Consider the following 11,525-nt stretch of genomic DNA (forward strand, 5'->3'; position numbering starts at 1 on the left):
AACCTTCTATAAGTTCTTAAAATCATTTAAGAATACATTTTATTTTGTTTGGTAAAATAGTTTTTGTATTTTTATGTACATCATTACAATTTATACAGTTAACAATAAATTACAAATAAAATACGTTGTGTTGTTATTTATAATATAACAATTAGGGCTCGGAAGTTGATGACCTAAAAACTATGCAAAAATGACATAAAATGGTAAAAAATGACCTGAAAAAATTACAAATATTAGTTTTAAATCAATAAAAATAAATTTTTTTAAATATTTTACTCTATTTTACTACAAAATTCTTTATAAACTTATCAAAGCATAGAATTACTCAAAATATGACATAAAAATGACAAAAATGCCCACAAAATAAGAAAATAAAAAATTTACAAATATTTTTTTGTCGTAATTTTCAAGTTTAAAGATATCAGTATAATGGTCTAAAAGAAACGATAAGTATAACTAGTGTGAAATCAGTAAAAATGTGGGGAAATGACCTAAACATGTCAAAAAACGACTTTAAAAGTAATTAACACCAAAAAAATGCAAAATAAAAATAATATTTGAACCTGATGTGTGGCCAGGAGAGCATCGTCTAAAAAGTTCCAAAAAAAAAAATGCTAAATGCATCAACTTTCGAGCCCTAATAATAATATTGTAATCCACATTAAGTAGAACAAACAGTTTCCAATATGGTAATTTAATTACATTTTATTGTAAATAATTTATTTGTGATTTGAGTTACTTTTTTGAAGTAATTATATATTATTTAATAAATTATTATTATTAATTAATTATTGTACTTATATAGGTACAAACAAAAATAAAATATTTTATATTTCAAATATTGCGCGGAAAATATTCATCATTGATAAGAAATTATGTTGTTAAGAAGTCCTAGCGCATGCGTGATAAGCACTTGGAACGTTGGGATTTGTCCCGGCGCAGATCCAATCGTTTTTGAACTCTATGCGTATCAAAAATTCTACAGCTCTACTCAGTACTGGGGTCATTAGAATTAAGGAGTTTTTGATACAATGTTCACACTGCACTGATGGATATTTAACTAGACTCTAGTTACTAGAGAGCTAAATTGGCATGATGCTATTGATGGTATGTACCTATAAAAAAAAAAACAACAAAAAAACAATTTAAATATTTCATGAATTGAGCGAATTTTGATCAATTCTTTTCAATATCTAATAACTTAAAATACAATTTTAAAAAAGAATTATAAATTCAAATAAATATTCAATTAATGAAAAATAATATTATTTATAGTGAATAGTAATCACTAATCATACTATTATGTTTTGATTAATTTGTATGCATAAAAATCCTATGAAGTACACAGATCAGTATTTGCCAAATGATGAATAATTTTTGTTCAAGTAAATCCAATGAGAAAATGATCAAATAAATTACCTTCTTTCCTACATATATTTATAGGTACTTAGTCAATATTAAATAAAATTGTTATGCCATATTATAAATATTAATTAATAATTATTAATAATTAACAAAAATTACAATATATACCTTCATTATGGAATACAGCAATATCGATTTAATTCTCTGAGATTTTTATAATAGATTCTGACGATGAGATCCAGAATAGTGATATACCAAATGCACCCATTCCAGCCGCTGGAGAAGCTGCAGGTGTAGTCAATCCAATAATTTTAGAAGATTTCATTCCAGATGCTGAAATGAATATTGAACAAGAAGTTAACAACATGGAAGGTAATATCTACATAATAAGACTTCAAAAAAATAATCAAATAAATTACCTTCTTATATATATTTATACTTAGTAAATGACAAATAAAATTGTTATGTCATTATTATAAATATTAATTAATAATTATTAATAGTTAACAAAAATTACAATATATACCTACATTATGGAAAACAACAATATTGATTTTTATAACAGATTCTGATAATGAGATCCAGGATGGCGATTTACTAAATGCACCCATTCCAGTCATTGGAAATGCTGAAGGTGTAGTTGAAAAAGATTTCATTCCAGTTGCTGAAATGAAGAAGTTAATAACATAGAAGGTAATATCTACATAAAGACTTCAAAAATAATATTTTTAATTTGATTTATATAGATATATACTTACCAATAATACCAATAATAAAGTAGGTACCTCTATCAAAAAAAACAATTTTTTAATCAGGTACCTTTAGTAAATTATAACTAAATCATTTATTTATTACTAGATTATGATGATATGGACTTTATTATTCCTGAAGATAGGGAATTGGATATATGGCAACAGTTTTGGAATGATACCGACGAGGAAGAAGAAATACCTTTTGTAGAAGTTCCTCCAAATTTATATGAACTCTATCCTCCTGCAGATGAAACAAATATTTGTATTGTGTGCAGAGTGGAACAGAGGACTCATGCACTTGTGCCTTGTGGGCATAAAGTGTTATGTGTAGATTGAGTAACACAGTTACAAGCACAACGATGTCCATTATGTAATAATAATTTTAATATGGCATTACGTATTTGGTAAATAGGTACCTAGGTAATTATGATTTCCACGCTGTCGTCGGTTTAAACTTGAAAAAAAAAAATTTTAAAAAAAGGTTTAGTATAATAATAAATAAATTGTTTAAAAAGTAGACACAATTTCAACTTGTTTATGGATTCTTTTATTTTTGTTGAGATTAATAGACAACATTTGACATATTATGTGAAATAATAAAAATGAAATTTCATAAAATAGGTAATAACAATATATAATAATATAATATAATATCTTCGAGCCTTACTATTAAAAAGTATAATAGGTACTTTCTTTATGTAGATGTCTAGTCGTCATATTATTATGTTAATTTTAATAAGTATAATATAATATAATTCTTACCTATCTAATACCTTATTTCTTAAACAGTTGTAGATTATTTTCTTATCGATTGTACAAGTTTGAAGTTCCAAAAGCAAAATATGTCTAGTGAGTAGTAACTACAACTGAGTACCTACTGACTAGTGATTAGTGATTACTACTGATTATTGGGTACTGAGTACCTTTCTGTTAGTACCTAGTTAGTATACCTACCTACTAATAGAATAGATATGGTATTATGACTATTATGATCTACACTCTACCATGACAAAATAAATCTAAAAGATAAATAATAATAGAATCTATTGTATCATGCATTCTACTACAGTATGATCAATTATCAATGATATTTCTATGATCAATGATGACAAATTAACAAGTGAATATTAGGTATAATACAGGTAATACCACATAATGTTATAATATTGATAAATGATAATAAATAGGCACTAATGCACTAGCAATATTTCTATGAGATAAGTATTATATATTATTAAATATAATGATGGGTACCGAGTAAAGCTGTTTACCTTAATTATAGGTAAATCTATAAATAACTTTATTTTTCATTGGTAGATACATAATTATACATAATTTTCTGCGGTTTCTGGCTTCTATAATATTACATAATAAATAATACTAAATTAATTAATAGAAGTATTTAGTTAGGTATAATATGTATATGATATATACTATCTATCATCTATGGCTTACCGCCTATACTCAGATTCGTTTTTTGTACTCTAAAATGCAATAATATATAATTTTCTAATTTATAGTTAGGGGAGGGGGGCATACGGAACAATGAAAATATTTACGAAACACTAGTTTAAAAATAATCGATATTTATTTAAAACTCAAAAGTATGGTGGTTATTTTCACCAAAAATATTAATATTTCCTTTACCAATACAATTTGAAAAATACTTGGGCTGTTTTTGTGCTATTATTTGTAGATATTTGAAATTTCTAATTATTTTAGTTTTATTAATTTTTTTGATAACAAGAATACAAATAAAGTTACCGGTTTGAGAACTTTGGGTTTTTTTTAATAGTTTTTTCTATTGGTTACTACCAGGCGCGGACTACGACCCAATTGACTGACTATTCTGAAAAAAAAATTGGCCTCTACCCAACGTAAACCATAATCAACACCTAGCGTACAATAACATTTTAACTTTTCACACTTTTTAGTTTTCAAATTCATCAATTAAATAAAATATGTTTATACTTTTGGATACTGTGATTTAAGTTTAATTTTTCTTTTTACTGATGTTCTCGAAAATAATTTATAAAAAGAGGTTTTAGATTGTTTAATATTATGAATTGAAACAATGAAACATTGTTTACATAAATAAAAAAAAATACTTGTCAACCAACACTAATAAATTATATTTAACTTTACAGTTCATACATAAAATATATCTGTAGCATCTATAGTAATTACTAATAAATTAGAAAACAAATGCAAAAAGTAACATTTTATTAACACATTGCCATAACATTAACATATAATTATTAATCTTATATTATAAAAAATTATAACATGAATATTAAATTTAAAATGAATAATATTATAATTAACTTAGGTCTTTAAGCCGATAACATCTGGTTTTCATCAATGATGTAGACTTTTTTACTATATTCAATATTTCTTTGAAATCAATAGCATCTAATATAAAATGCATATTAGTACATTGACCCAGTAAATCGATTTTTCCCAATGATAAATTGATAACTGACAACTTAACTTGAATGTTCACATGTTAATCGACTTTAACTTATCCTACAATACAACATTAAACTTTCGAAGTCAGGAGGTATGACAATCCGCCGTACAGGAGGATTGCAGTATTGCACTTTCGGATATCGATTTACATTATGAGATGTCAGATGACTGATAGCTAGACATTCAAATACCTACCATTTTCGCTATACATTTTTTATATACAAAAAAAACTGAGCACGCAATGGAACACGGTATTACATCGGTTTAGGACTGATAGCTAGACACTCAATTGACAATTACCATTTTTTGTATTTATTTAATTTTTACATACAAAAACTAAAAAAGAACATCCAAATCAAACATCTGTAATTGAGATTTACCGGCCTCTAATATAACTATAATATTGTTATTGTTATCACTTATCAATAAAATTGTGGTGATAGCAGTGATAGTACACTACCGTATCACCACAAAATTAACAACAGACCACCAGTTCAGGTATATGGTTGTGTATAATTGATAAGATGTAACAATAAATTGTCGGCTAAAATACTTTCGGCCGTAATATTTGTCGGCTAAAATATTGTCGGGTGAAATATTTTTCGGCTAAAATACGGTTCGGCTAATATATTTTTGGCTAAAAAACGTGTAACAAATGCTTGTTTTTTTAGTAACCTTAAATTATTAACTAACAGTATTTTACCTGATAACATTTTTTTGTGGCGGAGGTCGGGCAGGGGGTCTGCAGTGGTGCGACGGCGGCCGATCGATTTATTTATTTTATTTATTTATTTATTTATTAAACATTGCAACAATGGAATATAATATATAGTAATTACAGTAAAAATGGATTAAAATATTGCAGCACCCCCTATAAGCAAAGCTTGTTCTGGGGGCACGGTTCTTATTATTTAAAGTTAATACAAACTGGATAAATATTGAATATTAATTAATTTAAAATCAAACAAACAAATTGAAATAGAGTTTAACATAAAAACCAAAACAATTAATACTTAAATTATTCTATTATAGACTAGCTAAATCTAAATGTTTTACATAATTTTTAAATAATAATACATTATTAAAGCTGTTAATATTAATATTTAGTGAAAGACATAGTTTCAAACCCGTATACAACATGCTGTGTTGACTAAATACTTTGTTAAGGTTTGGTAGGAGTATATTAATATTTTGTTTATATCTTGTATTGTGCTCATGATCTAGCAATGTAATTAAATTTTTATGTTTATACAATTGGACAAGCACTGATGATTTATAGATACATTTTAAATGTTTTACATTAATTTCCTTATAAATTGAAGAGGTATTAGTTGTCATAGGAAGATTTAGTAAAAATTTGATAATGCAGTTAATAGTAACTATAAGTTTAGATAAAACATTATTTGCAGCACCTCCCCAAATAGAAATACCATAAGAATAAACTGATTGAACTAATGCTAAAAAAATTAATCTTTTATAATTTATATTAAATATGTATCTTGCTTCTTTAAAGAAGAAAAAGAATTTACGCAGAATATTATTAATATAATTAATATGACTTTCCCATTTAAATCTATAGTCAACAATTATCCCAAGATATTTTATTTCATTTACCTTTTCAAGTATAATACATTTAGTAGAGCAAGTTGTACTAAGATTATAATTACAATTTAACGAATGAACAATAAGGTTATTTCTTAACAAACAATTTGATACTTGCTGTTCAAAACAAATATATTTAGATTTAATCAGATTCAGTTTTAATTTATTTTTACAAAACCAAGTGTAAACAGTATTTAATAATTTATTGGCTTCTGTATATAATATATCCACTGTTAATTCGGATAATAAAATAGCTGTATCATCAGCAAAGCTTAGTATTTCTAAACTTGAATTTATTTTTAGTTGTAATAGATCATTTATAAAAATAATAAACAACAAGGGACCTAATACAGTGCCTTGTGGTACACCACAAGATACATTAAGAGATTTACTAGAAAAATCATTACATTTAACGCTTTGTGTTCTATCACTTAAAAAGATCTAAAGAGGTTATTTGAAACTCCTCGTATTCCAGAGTTTTCTAATTTCCTTAATAATAATTCACGATTAACACAATCGAATGCTTTTTGCACATCTAAAAAAATACCCATTACTTTAAATTTATTATCTATATTTTTTCTAATAAAATTATCAACCCGAAAAAGTGCATCATTTGTTGACAGACCAGTTCTAAAACCAAATTGTGAAACTGAAAAAAATGATTTTTTTTCAAGATAATCAAGTACTCTGATTTTGATACACTTTTCAAAAATTTTAGACAAAGTTAATGATAATGATATGGGATGGTAATTTCCACATGATAATTTCTCTCCTGTTTTGTATAATGGTATGACTATACATTTTTTAAAGCTTGTAGGATATTTACCCGTTGAAAATGAATGATTAAAAATAATTGATAAAGGCAAAGCAATAGAATTTGAAACATTTTTGAGTATATAATTCGTTAGATTATTTTCGAAATAAGAATTATGATTTTTAATTTTATTAATTAGTTTAGTAATTTCATCCTTGTCAATTTGTTTTAGAAATAAGCTATCATTAATGTCAGTGTTATTTTGAGGTAATGTGATATTAGCATTTATCTGTTCTATATCTAAGTTTTTACCTACATTAACGAAAAAATCATTAAATTCATTACAGATATCAATTTTAGAATCTGTGACAATACCCGCATTATTTCTTATCTTATTAATTTTATTAACAATTTGGTTCGGTTTTCCAGTGATTTCATTTATTATATTCCAAACTAATTTAGGATCAGATTGAGCATACTGTAATCTTTTTTGATAATATAACTGTTAAGATAGACGCACAAGTTTATTTAATATGTTTCTATACAAATTGTAATATTGCTTTAATCTAATATCAAAAGGTCTGGATCTTAATTTAATATATAATTTTTCCCTTTTCCTAATAGAAGTTACAATACCAGTAGTAATCCAATCCTTAAGTTTCTGCATTTTTTAGAATTATTAATCTTATATTTAAAATTAGTAGAGTAATTTATAAATTCTTTTATTTTTGAATTAAAGACTTCTATCATATCATCTACATTATCATAATTCAAACAACTATACCAATTTTCAGTTCTGATTAGTAAATTTAAGTGATTGATGTCAATCTTATTAACTATTGAGTTGTTACAAGTAATTTTTTCATTATTATTAATATTTGATATAATCAAAATTGTGGGATAATGGTCAGTTATATCACACTTTAAAATATTAGATTTAACTGTAGTAGAAACAATGTTTTTAATAAAAATATGATCAATACAAGTTTTTGATCGATTAGTTTCTCTAGTGAAATTGTTGATACAAGGCAGAAATCCATTTCTCGCCATAATATTTAGATAATCATTGCCAATATTAGAGTTTTTCAATATATTAATATTTATGTCTCCACAAATAATACTTTTATAGCGAACATTAATTTCCGGTAAAAATAAGTCTAAACGTTTAAGAAATAATTCCAAGTTATCATTTGGAGATCTATAAATACAAATAAGTGAAAATACTAACTTGTCTATTTGAAATATAAGTTGTATTGAATTACAGTTTAATAATATTTGTTTTTCAATTTGTAACAATTTAATGGATTGTCTAATTAAGACTGTAACACCATCACTTTTGTTAAAAGTACCTAAAGAATTTATAGTTATGTAATCATTTAACTTAAATTGAAAGTCATTTAAAAGCCACGTTTCACACAACACAATAATATCAAAATAACTTTTAAATGAGCTCAATAAAATTTCTAGATCATTAAAATGAGCACTAATACTACTAATGTTTATTTGAAAGATAGATAATTCTCCTTTATGCAATATTATATTATTTATAGAATCTACATAAGTGGATTTGACATTATTTAAATTTAAAAGGTGATCTATATTAGATAAGTTAGAATTCTTATTTTAAAATTAGGAATATACATAGAAATATAACATAAATAATATAATAAAGGTATACTAACTATAAATTGAATATGTCTTGAGACGATTTAATTTTTATAATTTTCGTGCTTTCATTTTTTCTCACAAGAATATCTGCGTTGGACAACCAGACAAATTTGTAGTCTTTTTCTTTAGCAGCTGATTTAACTTGATAAAAAAGTGTTCTTTTTAATTTAGTAAGACGTTCATTTATAAAAATATTATCTTTCTGCCAACTGTTACTTATTTTATCAGTTGTTAATTTAACAGACTTCACATTACGGATTAAATTTTTTCTCATGTCACGAGTAGCTAACTTAGCAACTATAATACTACGTTTAGATGAAAATGAGTCAATTCTGTATGCTTCAAGTATATTAATTTCTGTATTCGTTTTCTTACATATTTCTTCAACAATTAACTTGCAATTTTCATTTGTTGTTTTAGGTATTCCAGTTATATCAACTGTTATACCTAAATTAATTTGTTCAATATCGTCAATTTTAGATTTTAATACAATTACTTCCTCAGATAAACGAATATTCTCTGATTTAACTTTATCATTTTCAATTTTCATGTTTTTCAATTCCATAATTACGTTATAAAGTTTTGTACTAAAGTCATCGAATTGCTCACTCATAAAAGATACAGATTTCATAAGTTCTTCTATATTATTTTCTAAGTACGTTCCGAAATTTTTATTTGGGTTATTCGCTTTTGGAGAATTATGCTTAATAACTAGGCATTTTTCACAGGTGAATCTGGCTTTTGTATTATTAGACATTTTCTTAAAGTTATGTTCAGAATACCCTGCACAATAATAGTGAGCAATATCTTTACATATCGAACATTCAAGTTTATCTTCATTTTGAGTTAAATCTGCGTGGCATTTCAGACACGTAGCTGACATATTGTACATAATTATAAATGTAATTTAAAACGAAGATAATAACTTGACTAAAGTGTATATAATATATATTAAATAAAACAGCGATAACGGAGCACTACGAAATAACAACTATCCGTGACAAACGCTGGATAAGAACTGAAACATTTAATTGATAAAAATAGTCAACGGGAACATGGCCGCCACGTTTTTGTTTACATTGAAAGTGTCCCTTCTGATTTAATCTATTCTGTGATAATAGTATTAATAGTAGTAATTTTAGTCCAATTAATTATAATTATATGATAATTGATAATAAACCATAACAGGTATAAAATTAATATTATCACCACTCTCCGCTACACCATGGATCGATGATATCGAATTCATAACTATTATAGCTACTGGACTTAACAAATAAAAATCCTAGTTTTAATTAATTAGTACTGAAGGATAACACGTAAAAACTTTATAAAACCAACCAACTTTGAGCAGCTATAACTCGCCGACGGATCAATGAAAATTCATGAAAAAAAATGCCTTTATTAATTTATGTAATTATTAATATAGGTTGCCATTTGAAAAACAAAAGTTGATATTTATTTTACTATTAAATATACGAGTGAAAAAAATTAAAAATTTATACAGTTGTAGAAAAACATGTATCTAAGAATTTGAAAAAAAATCTATACTTTTTGAAATAATGAGTGTTGTTTGATAAAAAATCACCCTGTATATATTATATACATTTATATCTCATAATTAACCTATAATAAATCTACAGTATTTCCTTTATCCAATTTTAATGCTTCGAAACATCATTCCTCCAGGAACCCGTTCAGTCGATTGATTAGGAATATCCATCTCCATGAATGTCACCAGCCCTTAAACTTGTGTTGAATTTAGGGATATATGTTACCAATATCTGTCCTCGGATTGGTGTACGGGTATGACTGTAGTGTATTGAAATGCCGTGATTGAACCATATGTCTTGGATTCGATGCTTATGGTTTATGGATATAGCCATAAATCGATACTTTCGTGATCTTAAGAACTTTCTCACTCTTTTTTTTTGCTTTTACACTTTTTTTATTAAACATTTTTTTCTTTTTAAAAGTAAATAAATTATCCTTATGCTTAAAAATAAAATTACATATATGATTAATTGATAATATTTCACTATTCTATCTCGACCTCTTATTCTTTGAGTTTTAATAATATCTCGATTTGTTTCTCTCACACAATACAACATTAGTTTTTTATCGTTGAATGAATAATTATATAACTTAGTATTAAAGCGTATATATATATTCCGTATTGACGAATGACATTGTTTGAAATGATATAAGTATTTTCGTTTTGTTTATAATGCATTTCATTATATTTTACATTTTGTTGTGATTGGGTTAATTTCGGGTTTATATAGAATTCTGATTTGTCCGTGTTCTGTTTGTAGATAAGTGACACGTTATTAAAATTTAACATTTCCTTATAATTTTTCCACTTAATTAGTTTTAAAAACTGCTTATGTGATGAAATTTTGTTTTTTTATGCCTATCTAGTAATTTGTCTTTGTTTTTGTTAATTACTCTGTTACGATACCTACTCTCTAATATAGGTTCCGAATACGTAGCAAAAAATTACGTCTCCCTCCTCCATCCAAGTATGGATGGTTCTAATAAATAAATAAAATCCTAAATTTGAACAGCTGGCCTTTTATATTTTTATTTTTACATTTATGCAGTTATACAATCATTATAAAAACAAAACCAGGTTTTTAGCATGTTTAGATTTTAAACAATAATGTTTGTATCATCTAATATTTTAATAAGTATAGTAAGTATACGTATGTGATACTGATTCCCTTTTTAAGGTTATACCACGATTTGGCAATTGGTACAAATATCCACAAAGAAAACAATCAAATCAATAAATAATTATATTTATATTTTAAAAACTATTAACTATACAATACAAAATAAAAATAATAGAAAAAAATAAAATGATGAATTAACCTTATATTATAAATTGACAATATTAAAATAAACAAAATATT

General features: G+C 25.4%; 1 pseudogene; it reads left to right on the forward strand.

Annotated features, from left to right (window-relative positions):
• Positions 1 to 476: 476 nt before the first annotated feature.
• On the forward strand, positions 477 to 2,525 carry LOC126555289 (uncharacterized; annotated as a pseudogene).
• Positions 2,526 to 11,525: the final 9,000 nt, after the last annotated feature.

The sequence above is a fragment of the Aphis gossypii genome, unplaced genomic scaffold (genome assembly GCF_020184175.1).
Source record: "Aphis gossypii isolate Hap1 unplaced genomic scaffold, ASM2018417v2 Contig00783, whole genome shotgun sequence".
In the NCBI taxonomy this organism is placed as follows: Eukaryota; Metazoa; Arthropoda; class Insecta; order Hemiptera; family Aphididae; genus Aphis; species Aphis gossypii.